This window comes from Macaca thibetana, chromosome 3, assembly GCF_024542745.1.
Source record: "Macaca thibetana thibetana isolate TM-01 chromosome 3, ASM2454274v1, whole genome shotgun sequence".
NCBI classification, from domain to species: Eukaryota; Metazoa; Chordata; class Mammalia; order Primates; family Cercopithecidae; genus Macaca; species Macaca thibetana.
In genome coordinates this window covers 114,072,530-114,089,434 of record NC_065580.1, presented here as the reverse complement: position 1 = coordinate 114,089,434, position 16,905 = coordinate 114,072,530, and the positions used below count along the sequence as shown (strand labels likewise).

General features: G+C 40.8%; 2 protein-coding genes across 2 annotated transcripts in view; one reads left to right on the top strand and one right to left on the bottom strand.

Annotated features, from left to right (window-relative positions):
* The window catches only part of UBE2D4 (ubiquitin conjugating enzyme E2 D4 (putative)), a 210,591-nt gene extending 209,957 nt beyond the window's left edge, over positions 1–634 (bottom strand). The window contains exon 1 of the mRNA XM_050783450.1: positions 631–634. The gene's annotated coding sequence lies outside the window, so the exon portion shown is untranslated. The remainder of the gene's footprint in view (positions 1–630) is intronic.
* Positions 1–16,905, top strand: part of LOC126950193 (cytochrome c oxidase assembly factor 1 homolog) — a 171,321-nt gene that overhangs the window by 73,668 nt on the left and 80,748 nt on the right. Inside the window, exon 2 of the mRNA XM_050783471.1 lies at positions 5,866–5,981. The gene's annotated coding sequence lies outside the window, so the exon portion shown is untranslated. The remainder of the gene's footprint in view (positions 1–5,865; positions 5,982–16,905) is intronic.

Genomic DNA, 16,905 nt, shown 5'->3' with positions numbered 1-16,905 from the left:
GCGGTAGAAGAAAAAGTGAAAGTCTTAAAGTCTTTGATCTTTCTTATAAGTGCATAGAAGATGCTGATGTATGCTGCCTTCTCTTTTTTTCTCTGCTTTGGTTACCTAAGAAGGAAGGGCCCCCTGTACTATGATCATGTGACTTGCTTCACCTTGTCAATCACTTAGAAGATTCACCCTCCTTACCCTGCCCCCTTGTCTTGTATGCAGTAAATGTCAGCTAGCCCAGCCATTCGGGGCCACTACCGGTCTCTGCATCTTGATGGGAGTGGTCCCCTGGGCCCAGCTGCTTTCTCTTTATCTCTTTGTCTTCTGTCTTTATTTATTACAATCTCTTGTCTCTGCACACAGGGAGAACACCCGCTAAGCCCCATAGGGCTGGATCCTACAGGTCTTTTAAAAAAACCAGCTGTTTTAGCTGGGTGCAATGTTGAGTGCCTGTAATCCCCATCTACTCCAAAGGCTGAGGTGGGAGGATTGCTTGAGCCCAGAATTTTGTGACCAGCCTAGGCAATGTAGCAAGACTTCATCTCAAAAATAAATAAATAAACTGAAAAAAGAACTAGCTCTTTTATTTAATTGATTTCCAAAATTATCTTTATTATTTCATTTTCTATTATTTTTAGTTTTCCCCCTAATTTCTTAAAGTGGAAGCTAAAATAATTTAACTTATACTTTTTCTTTTCTTATATTTTTATTCCTTATATTAAGCATGTAATGCTATAATTTTCCTCTCTAAAGAAAGCACTACTTTAACTGCATTCAATGCTTTTTGATATATATTTTTATTCAGTTCAAAATATGCTTGTTTCCTTTACCATTACTAATTTGACCCATGAGTCAAAGTGTGTACTTAATTTCAAAAGAAGTGTATTACTGAATTTCAAAATATTTGGGTTTTCCACATATCTGTTATTGATTTATAAGACAACATACTGTATACAATTTCAGTCTATTTAAATTTATCAGTTTATTTTATGAACTAGCATACAAATATTCTACACACTTAAAAGGTGCATTTAGCTATTTATGGAGTGTTCTATAAACATTAAATAGGTCAAGTTGGTTAGTAGTGTTGCTCCGGTTTTTTATGCACTTACTGATTTTTTTGTCTAGTTTTTCTATTAATTGCTGAGAGATGAAATCTCCACTACAATTTTCAATTTTTCTTTTCTTTTTTTTTTTTTTAATGGAGTCTCTGTCACTGAGGCTGGACTGCAGTGCTGCGATCTCGGTTCACTGCAGCCTCCAACTCCTGGGTTCAAGCAATTCTCCTGCCTCAGCCTCCTGAGTAGCTGGGATTACAGGTGCGTGCCATCATGCCTGGCTGATTTTTGTATTTTTAGTACAGATGGGGTTTCACCCTGTTGGTCAGGCTAGTCTTGAACTCCTGACCTCATGATCTGCCCACCTCGGCCTCCCAAAGTGCTGGGATTATAGGTGTGAACCACCGTACAGGGCCTACAATTTCAAGTTTTTTGAATTGTCCTTTCGGTCTTTGCTTCACATTTATTGAAGCTCTGCTATTAGTTCCAAACAATTTTTTTTTTTTTTTTTTTTTTGAGACAGAGTCTTGCTCTGTTGCCCAGGCTGGAGTGCAGTGGTGCAATCTTGGCTCACTGCAACCTCTGCCTCCCAGGTTCAAGCGATTCTCCTGCCTCAGCCTCCTGAGTAGCTGGGATTACAGGTGCGCACTATGACACCTGGCCAATTTTTGTATTTTCAGTAGAGATGGGGTTTCACCATGTTGGTCACGCTGGTCTTGAACTCCTCCTGACCTCATGATCCACTCGCCTCAGCCTCCCACAGTGGTGGGCTTACAGGTGTGAGCCACTGCGCCTGGCCAGATTCACACAAATTTAAGACTGTTATATCTTCTTGATGATCTAATCCAATTATTATTATAAAATGTCCCTTACTTTTTGCAACCAGCATATCTGAACAGCTACAATTTCTTATAACAAAACTATAGGAGGTGCACATGATTTTCTATAATAAACATGTAGAGCATGTACTTGGAGTACATGTAAAAGCAAACACAAAAGCAAAAAACAAAAAACATTAGAGCAAGCATTAACTTTACATTAAACAGGACATATTGTAAGAGATAAATAACTTTTTCAGGGTTAAAAATCAGGATATCACAGGTGAATTTCTTGTAAACAAACTAGGCAGGACTGAATTTCATGCTGGTAGGAAGATAAGCAAGAAAGGACATTCATACCAATCTAGCTAATGTTAATTTTCTTAGTGTCTTTGAGGTAAATACTGTCTAACTTTTACTTATTTTTATGACAGGACACTATGGCATGCTCAATGCTTTGTTTTCTCCAAGCTCTTATGCCAACATTTTCTTCATTCTCTCAATAGGTGGATAGTTCCTTAACATGATAAAAGATATCTACTTCGGTCCTTAAAACCAACATCATGCTTAATGGGAAAATTCTAGAGATATCTCATTAAAGATAGGAATAAGACATAAACGTCTACCGTCATTATTATTATTAAATATTTTACTGGAGATACTAGCCAAAGCAATTAGATATGAGAAAGTAGAGGTATAAAACTTGGAAAGAAGTAGGTAAAACTATTTGAATGATAAGATTGTAATCCTAGAAACTCTACGAGAATGAACTCCAAACAATAAAGCAACTTAGTAAGGCAGTGGATCACGATATTAATATGCAGGAAATGATACTTTCATGTATACATACAACCACGATGTGTAGTAACCCCATTCAGATTTGATAGTTCTAGGATCCTGCTGCTCTTGAGTGAATTTCTCAAAGTGGCCATTTAACCACTTAAAAGTACCCCTCATATGGCATAGTCAGTCCCTCCTCTCTCCACCTCCTACCCCTTCCCTGACTCCTTAGAAGTTGAGAAGTATCAAAACAGACCCTTTCTTTAAATATATAGAAAAAGAAGGGTAGACTGTGTATTTGATGAGTACTTCTGGCTATAAGAAACAGAATCCCTGACTTAAGGTGAGTTAATAATAACTAAAATTTATTAAGCACTCTTACAATACTTACAATATGACCAGCACTATTTTAACCCATTTAATCTTTATGGCATCTTTATCAGAAAACAGTAAGGATCCCAGCACTCCGGGAGGCTGAGGTGGGTGGATCACTGAGGTCAGGAGTTCAAGAGAAGCCTGGCCAACATGGTGAAACCCCTTCTCAACTAAAAATACAAAAGTTAGCCAGGTTTGGTGGTGCATGCCTGTAGTTACAGCTACTTGGGAGGTTGAAGCAGGAGAATCGCTTGAACCTAGGAAGTGCACGTTGCAGTGAGCTGAGATTGTGCCACTGCACTCCAGCCTGGGAGACAGAGTGAGACTCAGTCTCAGAAAAACAAGAAACAAAAATAATAAGGAAACTTATTAGACATCCCTACAAGGCGTTCAGATACAGGGTGAGCTCCAGGTTTGGAATGATGTCACCAAGGACATCATTTTATAACTTTGTTCAGTTGTCCTCAGCATTGGTCCATCAGTTTTATTCCTCGTGATGGGCAGGATGGCTGTTAATGACAGTGTGGGATAGATGTTTCCACCTCAAGAAGACAGTATATCAGAATTCTCCTGAGCATGAAATAGTGGTCCTTTCCTTCAGTCAGATTGAGCCAACTTGGGTCATATACTCATTCCTTGATCAGCAAATATTTCCAAAAAAATTCTGTATGATGACTGCTTTAATCAGTATCATTTTGATTCTGGAATAGGGCAGCTATCTGAATGAAATAAGGATTTTAGTACAAAGGAGTTAGAGGAAAATGAATATTGGATAGGTAACATTATTCACTATAGAGTTTTGTTTTTAATGTAAAATTTAGACGAAAACTTTAGCAGATTTAATTCCAGTGATAGAAATGCTAAGTTCTGAGTTTTCAAGCAAATGGTCAGAAAAGCCTCTTTAATGTTTTGTTACGTACAAAGTAAACATATTTCTCTGTCTGGTACAGAACAGGAGCTAACTGATTTGGGGTTCATTTTCATGAATGTTGTATGAAATGCACATATACCAAACCTCATAAGCTTTTTATTAGTTGATTTATTCTTTGAACTATTAAGCTTGGTGTAAGGTATTATAATCTCAATCTCTTTCTTTGAAAATGTAAGAAGTCAATAGTCAATGTTGCATCAATGAATATTACTCAGTGGATGCCTATTTTATTTCTTCTTTTTCTCTAAGAACCATTTAAATAGTCCTTATGGTTCAAGTATCTCACAGTCTGATTAGTTTCTATTAATTCTTTGGAAAAGAAACATTCTGGGAACTCAGAATTGAACGGTAGGTTGCTTTGATAATGTTCTCATTTAGCTAGTGGATTCCAGAGTGATAGAATGTATGTTTGGCAACCTAATTGTGTAGGAAGAAAAGAACTTCTGTTAGCAGTTTTTAAAAAAAGTTTAAAAATTGTTTTTACCTCACTTAAAAAAAGTTTGATGTCTTGTGAAAGTTTTATAGCATGCATAATATATTAATGCCATACATGATACATGTAAATTTTTTTTTTTTTTTGTGATAGGGATGTGTGATCAAGAGTTTAAGAATGCCTTAGTCCAGGCCGGGCGCGGTGGCTCAAGCCTGTAATCCCAGCACTTTGGGAGGCCGAGACGGGCGGATCACAAGGTCAGGAGATCGAGACCATCCTGGCTAACACGGCGAAACCCCGTCTCTACTAAAAACACAAAAAATTAGCCGGGCGAGGTGGCGGCGCCTGTGGTCCCAGCTACTCGGGAGGCTGAGGCAGGAGAATGGCGTGAACCCGGGAGGCGGAGCTTGCAGTGAGCTGAGATCTGGCCACTGCACTCCAGCCTGGGCAACAGAGCGAGACTCCGTCTCAAAAAAAAAAAAAAAAAGAATGCCTTAGTCCAAAGTTAGTCTTGGAGTCATGGCTTCGCAGAGGAAAGATACTGGATTTCAAGCTCGACATTAAGATGATAATAGTGGGCCGGGCGCGGTGGCTCAAGCCTGTAATCCCAGCACTTTGGGAGGCCGAGATGGGTGGATCACGAGGTCAGGAGATCGAGACCATCCTGGCTAACACGGTGAAACCCCGTCTCCACTAAAAAATACAAAAAACTAGCCGGGCGAAGTGGCGGGCGCCTGTAGTCCCAGCTACTCGGGAGGCTGAGGCGGGAGAATGGCGTGAACCTGGGAGGCGGAGCTTGCAGTGAGCTGAGATCCGGCCACGGCACTCCAGCCTGGGCGACAGAGCGAGACTCCGTGTCAAAAAAAAAAAAAAAAAAAAAAAAAAAAAAAAAAAAAAAAAATAATAATAGCTAACATTCACTGAGCGCCTACAAAGTGCCAGACACTATTCTAAGCGCTTTACATCCTCATAACAAACTTATGAGGTAAATGCTATTATTATCCACCTGACTTCTGAAATTTTCTTACCCCGGTACTCCCTGGTGTTAACTGGGCACTCAATTTGTAGAATAAAATAAAATTTAGTGCTGCCAAATTTGTCAGCTGAACGGGGCGGCATGGATTTCAGTGCTGGAGTGGGGGTCAGACGGCCCGGGGCTTTGTGTCCTTAGAGGCCAGCGGAAGCGCCACATACCTGCGAGAAATAACATGAGCCGGTGCTTAAATTTCCTGGGTTAGTGCTACTGGACTGAATGCATTTGCAATAACCGGACGCAGAAAAAAAAAAAAAAAAGCGGGGACCAGGGGAGGCGAACCCCTTCCTGGCGTGAGTCCGAACGTCTGAGAAGCAGAAGCCACAAGTCCCGGCGACCTAAGTCCTGGATCCGCCGGCCCGAAGACCCGCGTTAGCATTTACAATGCGGTGTGAGCTGAAGCCTCCGGTTGCCCCGATTCGACGCTCTAGCCCTGCGAGCTGCAGACGCCGGAAGTCTCGACTGCTCCCCGCTGGCGCGCCGGACCGCGGTCATTTACCCGTGCTCCCCCCACGCCTGGAAGAACTGCTCACTCTCCACAGCGTGGTGGTTCTGTTGCTCACAGGTTAGTCTCCTGCGGCAGTAAGAGTCTCCGTCTTCCCCCGCCAGCGAGAAGCGTTTGTTCCTGCAATCCGGGCGGCCGCCTTCGCGCGCGGGGTGCTCTGCTGCTTGGAGAGTTCCCTTACGGGTCACACCGCGGAGGTTCGCGCCGGCTCCGGGTCGCGACCTCCCTGCGCTGCTTCTTTGGCTCTTGGTAACCCGCGCTGGCTCCGTCCGCTCGGAGTTAGGAGACTGTGTAGAGCTAACGTTGACTTTGTCCTGCAGTTTTTGCTGGGCATCCCCAACAGCACACTGTAAAGAGTTGGGGTCCTCTCGAAGAGTTGGGACTGGGTACTTTTGTTGGTAGTACTAAATTTCAACACCTGGGGAGTACGCTGCCCACATTATTGTAGGAAAGAATTATCTGGTTTAGTGGTTATAATACTTTTTGTCCCCGCCACACTTGAATGACAAAAACCCTACCAACAGGAGCTGACTACAAAAGTGAGTTTCTGTGTAGGGGACATTGGATGTATGTATCAGTGCCTGTCAGTCTGTATGTGTGTTTGGGGTGGATGCTGTGTAATTTTTAAAAATCTATGGAGATTCTGATAATTTGATAACCTGTTTCTCCAGTCTTCCCCTAATTCCTTCCCATTTTCCCCTGGGGGAAATGGTGCCTCACTTTTGGATAGAAGTAGCAACTCTTCGCTTACACTTGCACGTTTAAAACATATCTGATTGTGTTATTTCTGTCCTCAGAATCTTCCTGGACTTCCCGTTGCCTTTAGGATAATACACATTTCTTAGCCTAACTTAAGGGGCCTTCGGGGTCTTGATTCTGCTGAATTTTTCAGTCTTTGCTACTTTCCTGGAAAACACACCTGCAGGTACACTCATATTATGCTCCCACCATGCCAGTTTACAGTAATTTAATAACTTTAGATACGGCAAAGTTTCATATGGTTTACCCAAGTTTTTATTTTTGTTTTAACATTTAGCCAAAATCGATTGAATTCATAATATTGCTAGGCACTGTTTGAAAAAACGGGATAAAATGAAAACAAAACAAAACAAAACAGTCTTCAGTCCTTTAAAAAAATAAAACAACTTTCTGACACATAGTTCACCCACCATAGAATTCACCATTTAAAATGTAGCGGTGGCTCACGCCTGTAATCCCAGCACTTTGGGAGGCTGAGGTGGGCGGATCACGAGGTCAGGAGATCGAGACCATTCTGGCTAACACGGTGAAACCCCGTCTCCACTAAAAATACAAAAAATTAGCCGGGCGTGGTGGCTGGCGCCTGTAGTCTCAGCTACTCAGGAGGCTGAGGCAGGAGGATGGTATGAACCCGGGAGGCGGAGCTTGCGGTGAGCTGAGATCGCGCCGCTGCACTCCAGCCTGGGCGTCAGAGCTAGACTCCGTCTCAAAAAAATAAAAAATAAAAAATAAAAAACAAAAAACCAAACCTAAAAGTAATTAGTACATTCACAAGGTTGTACAACCATCATCACAAAATATGCTGTAATCTTCTTCAACTTCATTAGTTGGTTTAATTTTATTAAGTCTATTTCAGACTGCAGTAAGTTATTCTTGTATTCTTTTGTTCATGTTTAATGTGCTGCATTCAGTTTGTGAGAGCCATATTGGAACAATTTTCGAACATTTTCATCACTCCAAAAAGAAACCCTGTACTTATTCAGCAGGCTCACCTGACTTCCCCATCCCCACTCCCCATTCTAAGCCCTAAGCAACTATGAATTGACTGACTGTATATTTGACTGTTCTGGATTATTCATGTGAGTGAAATCATACAGCATGTGGTCTTTTTCAGCTGGCTTCTTTTACTTAACATTCATGTTCGTCTGTGTTGTATTTAATAGCATGTGTCAGTACTTCTTTAATTGCTGGTTAATCTTTTATTTTATAGGTATTACCACGATTTATTTTCCATTAGTTAGTGGACGTTTGGATTGTTTCCACCTTTTGGCTATTATGTATAATGCTGCTGTGAACATTCACCTACAGGTTTTTGTGTGGACATACCATGTTTTCATTTCTCTTGCATATGTGCCTAGGAGTGAAATGGCTGGGTCATATGGTATCTCTGTTTAACATTTTAAGAAACGGTCAGACTGTTTTCCAAAGCATCAGTGTGCATCTTTTTAACATTCTCACCAGTAGTGTATTAGGGTTTTGATTTCTCACTCCTTGCCAACACTTGTCATTATCTGTCTTTCTGATTCTGGCCATTCTAGTGGGTGTGAAGTGTGTGTCATCGTGTTTTCATTTTTTGTTTCGTTGACATGTAGTAATTGTACATATTTAGGGACTACAGAATGTTATTTTGATAAATGTATACAATGTGTAATGATCAAATCAGGTAATTAGCATGTCCATCACCTCAAACATTCATCTTTTCTTTGTGTTGCAACCATTAAAAATCTCCTAACTTTTTGAAAATATTGTGGTTTCAAATCGCGTTTCCCTGATGGCTAATGATGTTGAGCATCTTTTCAAGTGCTTATTGCCCATTTATGTATCTTCTTTGGAGAAATGTCTGCTCAGATCCTTTGCCCATTTTTAAATTAGGTTCTTTTTTGTAATTGAGTTGCAAGAGTTCTTTATATATTCTAGATACAAGTCATTTATCAGATATGTGACAGTCTTTTAGATTATGCTACCGTTCTTTTAGATGAAAAGCACATGAGATTAACTTTTAGTAGCCTTGGAGACCTCCTTGTGGGTGTGTGATTGTAGTTTAGAGAGTGATGGTTTTCCGACAGCTACATGGGAGGCCAGGCCCAGGAAAAATGCTGTGAAAGAACCTGTGAGGAGTGTTTTAAGACTCGAAAAATGAAGCAAGGGGAAACTTTGTAATTTGCCATTGCGTATTGAGTTTTATCTGTCTTTATTGATTTTTAGGAGTTTCTTCGTGCAGGAATATTAAGCCATTGACTGTTAGGTATGTGGCAGATATCTTCAATCTATTTAGTTAACTTTGTTTTATCTTTTTTACTATACTGTTGTTTTACATTTTTGTGTAGTCAGGACTTTTCCTCTAAAAGCCTTCTGGCCAGTAGTTTAGAATATTGTTCTTTAATTATAGGAGTTAGAGAAACTGACATAGTACTTCCCAGTTAGTGTGACATCTGAGTCCCTGGTGTTATGTTTAGCCTAATAGTGTTCATTGTTTCAGACATTGGTGCCTCCCTGTCTCTCTGCCTTGAAAAATATGCCATGATCTGCTTCAACTTTGTTCATTTAACTCTCTACTTTAAACAGACTCTAAGAAGTTGTTATTTTATTCTCTTGTTCATGTTTCATATACTGCATTAGATTTGTGAGAGCCATATTGGACAGTTGGTCACCAAATATTAGGTACTTTTTTCATACTAGCAGGTATTTATTTGAAGATTTAATGTATGCAGAGGTTGAGTGTAACTATTGTGTTCTGTATTGTTTGGGGCGTGTTGGAAAAATTAGTTTTATAAAATCCTGTTAACATTGTAATTTTTTAAAAATTTTATTGGTTAAAAGGCAGTAGTAGTTATATACGTGTGTGTGTGTGTGTATATATATATATATATATATATATATTTTTTTTTTTTTTTTTTTTTTTTTTGAGACGAAGTTTCGCTTTGGTACCCAGACTGGAGTGCAATGGTGTGATCTCAGCTTACTGCAACCTCTGCCTCCTGGGTTCAAGTGATTCTCCTGCCCCAGCCTCCTGAGTAGCTGGGATTACAGGAGGCTGCCACCACTCCCAGCTAATTTTTGTGTTTTTAGTAGAGACGGGGTTTCACCATGTTGACTAGGTTGGTCTGGAACTACTGACCTCACCGCCTTGGCCTCCCAAAGTGTTGGGATTATAGGTGTGAGCCACTGCGCCCAGCCAGTAGTAAAAGTATTTTTAGAAACTGAGCATTTTGACAATCTAAGGGAAGTGATGTACAATAGCTTCCAGAAAAAAATTGGCATCTCTCTGTTTACATATAATGGCCAAAATTTCATTCTTTCACCATGGCTTGATTCCAGTTAGAACTCTGTGCTTCTTGTTTCAGTGTTTTGTCTTTTCTTTTTAAAAATTGTGATAGAATATACGTAACATAAAATTGACCATTTTAACTATTTGTAAAGGTACAGTTCAGTTCCATTAAGTACTTTCTCATTGTTGGGTAACCATAACCACCATCTACCTCCAGAACACTTTTTTCTTTGTTGCCCTGGCTGGAGTGCAATGACGTGATCTCGGCTCGCCGCAACCTCCACCTCCTGGGTTCAAGTGATTCTCCTGCCTCAGCCTCCCGAATAGCTGGGAGTACAGGCATGCGCCACCATGCCCAGCTAATTTTGTATTTTTAGTACAGACGGGGTTTCTCCATGTTGGTCATGCTGGTCTTGAACTCCTGACCTCAGGTGATCTGCCCACCTCAGCCTCCCAAAGTGCTGGGATTACATGCATGAACCACTGCACCCGACCCAGAACACTTTTATCTCCACACGCTGCACCCATTAAATGATAAATCTCTGTTCCTCCCTCTCTCCAGCCCCTGGCAACTACCATTATATTTTCTGTCTCTATGAATATGACTCTTCTAGGGTCCTCATAAAAGTGGAATCATAAAATATTTGTCCTTTTGTGTCTGGTTTATTTTATGTAGCATGTCTTCAAGGTTAATTCATGTTGTGGCATGTGTTAGAATTTTCTTCTTTTTAAAGACTGAATAATATTACGTTGTATTCCATAGAACACATTTTGTTTATCCATTCATTAGTCGATAGATATTTGGGTTGTTGCCACCTTTTGGCTATTGTGAATAGTGTTGCTATGAACATTGGTATACAAATGTCTGAGTTCCTGCTTTCAATTATTATTATTATTTTTTTTCTTTGAGATGGAGTCTTGCTCTGTCTCCCAGGCTGGAGTACAGTGGTGTGATCTTGGCTCACTGCAACCTCCGCCTTATGGTTCAAGTGATTCTCCTGCCTCAGCCTCTTGAGTAGCTGGGACTACAGGCATGCACCATCACGCTGGCTAATTTTTATATTTTTAGTAGAGATAGGGTTTTGCTGTGTTGGCCAGGTTGGTCTTGAACTCCTGACCTCAAGGGATCCATCCACCTCAGCGTCCCAAAGTGCTGGGATAACAAGTGTGAACCACCATGCCTGGCTGTGCTTTCAGTTCTTTTAGGTATACGTACCCAGAAGTGGAATTGCTGGATTGTAGGGTAATTCTTTTGATTTTTAAGGAACTGCCTGTATGCTTTAGTGTTTTTTTTATTTACATAAAAGATGAGATTTAAAAGAATTGTGTAATTTAGCCATGGATTATCACATTTACCTTTCTAAAGGGCCATTTCCTACTTGAAGGGGTGTAGGTGTTTTTGTATTAGGACTTGGAGATCTTTGAGTTTTAAAATTATTGCAGTTCACACTAAATAAAAGGTTTATCTTGGATAGTTTTCCAAATCCTGAACATCTCTATGATCCAAGATTTTGTTGTTGTTGTTGTTGTTTGAGACAGGGTCTCACCTTGTCACCCAGGCCGGAGTGCAGTGCCATGAACATAGCTCACTGCAGCCTTGACCTCATGGGCTCAAGTAATCCTCCTGCTTCAGCTCCTCCAGCAGTTGGGGCTACAGGCACATGCTACCATGCCCGGCTAATTTTTGTATTTTTTGTAGAGATGGGATTTTTGCCATGTTGCCCAGGCTAGGCTCAAACTCCTGAGCTCAAGCAATCCGCCTGCCTCAGCCTCCCAAAGTGCTGGGATTACAGGCGTGAGCCACCTCGCCTAGCCTTTTTTTTTTTTCTTAATGCTTTCTGTATTTTTAGTCTTTTTGGGGAAATTACCCATCATGACAGACTCTAAAATGGAGGTGAGTTTGCAAACTTGTATAGTTCCAAAAGTCTGTGAATTGTTCTGGTATCATACTACTGCTCCATTTGGATGCTTTGGCAGTTACCCTGGTGTGCTGTGACTATTGCTGCTTCTGACAGGCAAGTTTACCTTCCTCAGTGCAAAGATAACCATGTCATTAGTTAGTTGAAGATTAGGAGATGACCAGCATTATTCTCTTTTACGACTGTATCATTCTTTTTTCAACTATTTTCCTGTTGTTGGAACTGCAAATTATTGTGGGTACTGCAGTCCCTTTGAATAGCTGTGACCTCCCAGGTATGACTGGGAAAATGTAGAAAAACAGACAACAGTATGGCTCAACCAAAACTTAGAAAACTAAGATTGCGTGTGGCTGCCAGATCCTGGGAACAGGATGGCTTAAGGGCAGCCCTAAGGGATAAAGGGTAGAGGATTTTTATGTGTTACACCTTCTCTAACAACCTCTCCCTCCCATTGCAACATCTTTCATAAGGTCTCAGTTTAATATTTCCATCATTGCTCTTACAACCAATATCACTTTATTAACAGCAAGTGTATTATCAGGAGAGATGGGAGGAACTAGTGTGTTAATGTGACTTTTGCTCTTAGTTTGGGTCTCTTTGTCATTTGAACTCTGATCTGGTGATCTGTTATCTTGTGGGCTCTTGGTGCCTTATGACATTTGGCATTTGCAAATGCACTGGAAAGGTCCCCAGATGGATTTAGATGTTCCAGATCTCATGGAACTTTGATGTCACTTACATTCATAAGTGATCTAGCAAATACCAAGATTACTTAGATGCTAAGCACTCAACTTTCCCTGTTTATGCACCAGCTTTTTGAGGGAGATGAAACACAATCACATAAAGGATGTACCAGATGGGCGTGGTAATCTCAGCACTTTGGGAGGCCAAGGCAGTCGGATCACTTGAGGTCAGGAGTTCAGACCAGCCTGGCCAACATGGTGAAACCCTGTCTCTACTAAAAATATAAAAATTAACTGGGCCTGGTGGCAAGTACCTGTAGTCCTAGCTACTCACAGGCTGAGGCACCAGGCACAAGAATCGCTTGAACCTGGGAGGCAGAGGTTGCAGGGAGCTGAGATTGTGCCATTACACTCTAGCCTGGGCGACAGAACAAGACTCTCGTTTTGTTGTAGGGAAAAGCATTTCCTAGCCAGGCGTGATGGCTCATGCCTGTAATCCCAGCACTTTGGGAGGCCAGGGTGGGCAGATCACTTGAGTCCAGCAGCTTGAGACCAGCTTGGGCAAAATGGCGAAACCCCATGTCTCTACTAAAAATACAGAAGAACTAGCCGGGCATGGTGGTGCACACCTTTGGTCCCAGCTACTCAGGAGGCTGAGGTGGGAAGATCACCTGAGTCTGGGAGGTCGAGGCTGCAGTGAGTTGCAGTGGCACGACTGCACTCCAGCCTGAGTGACAGAGTGAGACCCTGTCTCAAAAAATAAATAAATAAGTAAATAAATAAAAGTTACCAGAATCAAAGGTGAATACTCCTAACTTTTGGTTATAGATTGTTCCTTTCGTTGAAATGTTATATGCTAGGGGCAAAGATTGACTTCTGATGTGCAATGGTAGCCTTTAGAAACACTTCTATTCTACATCCATATTTAAGTATGTCATCATGTAGTATTACATTAGAATTTTTCTAATGTTTTTGGGCCTCAAGCCTTTCAGCTATAAGTAGCAAAACTTTGAAATTTATGTGAATACTTTCACATTATAACTTATGATTTTTCCCATGGTACTGAGTATTTGTATTGTCTTACCCTGTTTTTTTTTTTTTTAAATTACCATACAGCAAAATAAACTTTTTATATTATAAATTTTAACCCATGTACTGATTTGTATAACCACCACCATAGTCAGGATGCAGAATAGTTGCCTCACCTCAAAAACTCCCTAGTGCTATCTCTGCATGGTTAAACCTTCCCCTCATCCAAGTTACCAAAACCAACAAGTAAATACCATTTTGTGTTTTTATTGTGGGAAGCAGTTACTTTGCGTCCTTGCTTTTCCTCTTTATTAGGGATTTAATTTAAGCATGATGGGCTAGAAAGGATAAAGTCAACATAGGCTCTTCATTTTTTTTCAGAAATTCATAAACTTTTTCATGCATTTAGTGTTTAGGAATAAAAACATTTGGCTAGCAATGTCTTCCAACAGGTGGCAGTGTTGTGCTATATAATAGGACTTACTAATAAAGATTGTGGCTTTTTGTCAGCTGGACAATAATTGCTGTACATTTTTATGTCAGAAAATCAAGATGGTTAATTAAGAACTGACATTTAACTATTGAAACTATTTTTTAAAGTCTATTTCAAAATTCATCTTATCCTTATAATGTTACTAGTAAAGCAGTCTGTGGATAAAAGTATTCCTTAATACATTTGTATTTGTTTTCAGAGTTTGCAGAATTATAAATTAACTCTTTCCTTAAGGTTAACCTTTGTGGCAGGAATAACTCCAGTGTTGTGGATGAATCTGTGAGTCATAGAGTCTTATCAGTGCGACTTCAGATGTTTTATGTTTCAGCCTTCTCTATCACATGTAGGAACCCCTTTATAACATCTCTGGTAGTTGGTGGCATTGATCAGTAAATGGAGCAGACATGGAAGAAAGATACAGGTTCTAATTGCCAGCTTCCTGATTGTGAAGCCTTAATGGAGATGTTCAGTGAGAAATGATGAAGTGGAAGCTTGTGAGACATTTGCACTTAGGTGACTCAGGTTTTCAAAGCTAACCCATCCAAAAAATGGATTCTTTTTTTCTTTATACTTCCAGCAACTTAACGTCTGGCAGTATATACTTCCCTAGGGACTGGGGCTGCCATTCATCCAGATGCTCCTGAGTAATATTCAGGGTCACTTTAAGACCCCTCAGTGTTCTCTAAATTCTACCTCCTAAATATTTTCAAATATGGCCACTTCATCTCTACCTCTCTCATTGAAAAGAACAATGATTTTTCACCTAGATATACTGCTTCCTAATTGATTTGCCAGGATATATTATTACCCCCATTTTTCACACAACAGCCATTTTTAAAAAATGTAAAATCTGATCTTGTCACTCCCCATGTTTTTATTCCTAAACAAGTTTGTGAGAAAGTGTGTAAGTTTCTGGAAAAAAAAAAAAAAAAAAAAGAAAAAGAAAAGGGACTGTGTTGATTTTATCCTTTCTAGTCCATCATCCTTAGATAAAACCCTTAATAAAGAGGAAAGGCAGGGATGCAACGTTACTGCTTCCCACAATCAAAACACAAAAATATATAGAGGCTGGGCGCGGTGGCTCAAGCCTGTAATCCCAGCACTTTGGGAGGCCGAGACGGGCGGATCACGAGGTCAGGAGATCGAGACCATCCTGGCTAACACGGTGAAACACCGTCTCTACTAAAAAAATACAAAAAAAAAAGCTAGCCGGGCAAGGTGGCGGGCGCCTGTAGTCCCAGCTACTCGGGAGGCTGAGGCAGGAGAATGGCGGGAACCCGGGAGGCGGAGCTTGCAGTGAGCTGAGATCCGGCCACTGCACTCCAGCCTGGGTGACAGAGCGAGACTCCGTCTCAAAAAAAAAAAAAAAAAAAAAAATATATATATATATATTGAGCATTGAAACTCTTTTTTTCCTTTTTTTTTTTTTTTTTGACAGAGTTTCGCTTTGTTGCCCCGGCTGGAGTGCAGTGGTGCGATCTTGGCTCACTGCAATCTTGCCTCCTGGTTTCAAGCAATTCTCCTGCCTCAGCCTCCTGAGTAGCTGGGATTACAGGTGCCTGCCACCATGCCTGGCTAATTTTTATATTTTTAGTAGAGATGAGGTTTCACCATGTTGGCCAGGCTGGTCTTGAACTCCTGACCTCAAGTGACCTGCCCACCTTGGCCTCCCAAAGTGCTGGGATTACAGGTGCGAGCCACCACGCCCGGCCTTTTACTTTTTATTGTACTTAGAATAAACCCCAAATATTTAACTTGACCCACAACATTCCTCCCTCCTCCCTGTTCTGTGATCTAGCCTCTCTTCTTTCATAGCTTCATCTCATGCTAGTTTCCCCTTGTTTACTGTGCTCCAGCTTCTCTGGTGTTCTCTTTGCTCCTTGATTGGAGGAGGTGGGGAGAATAGATGCAAAGAAACCTGTTTGTAAGCAAACATACATTTCAGGTAATGAAAAAAATGCTTAATAGTATATTGAAATTTGTGGGTCAGGGGACATTTTCATAGTATTCAGGAAGCCATCCATCCCTTTGTCACTTTTCAACTCCTCAGATTGAATCTAGGGATAAATGCACATCTGAGTACAGATGCTGTGTGTGGGGAAAGTTATGTTCTAATAGAAAAGGAAATTTAGAACTCGACAGTGATTACCTGTAATACTGTTAGCTGTGGATAATCCTTTATATTTGGTAGCTCTCGCTTAGTTTGACTTTATTTTTGTAATTTCATTTTTCTAGCATTTCATTATTTATTAACTTTGTTTTTTCTGTGTGACAGCCTTGCCTCACCAGCCAGTTGGACTATACAGCCATATGGGGCTTAGATGCTATTAGTGGCATCCCTAATAAGTGATAATTGTGCAGTCTGTGCTTGAGTTTCTTGTTTCGCAAAGCAGTTCATTCCTGCTGGAGATAGTTTTATTTATTAAGAAGCTCTTCTTGGCCAGGTGCGGTGTCTCACGCCTGTAATCTCAGCACTTTGGGAGGCTGAGCTGGGCAGATCACTTGAGGTTAGGAGTTCGAGACCAGCCTGGCCAGCATGGTGAAACTTCATCTCTACTGAAAATACAAAAATTAGCTGGGTGTGGTGGCGCATGTAATCCCAGCTACTTGCGAGGCTGAGGCAGGAGAATTGCTTGAACCTGGGAGGTGGAGCTTGCAGTGACCTGAGATCGCGCCACTGCACTCCAGCCTGGGCGAAGAGTAAGACTCCATCTCAAAAAAAAAAAAAAAAAGTAGATTCCTGGTAGATTGAATCTGTGCTTCTAATCTTGCTTCCTGTTGAAACTCCATTAAAACTGCAGTAAAAACCCAATGGACATGGAAAACAGACAAT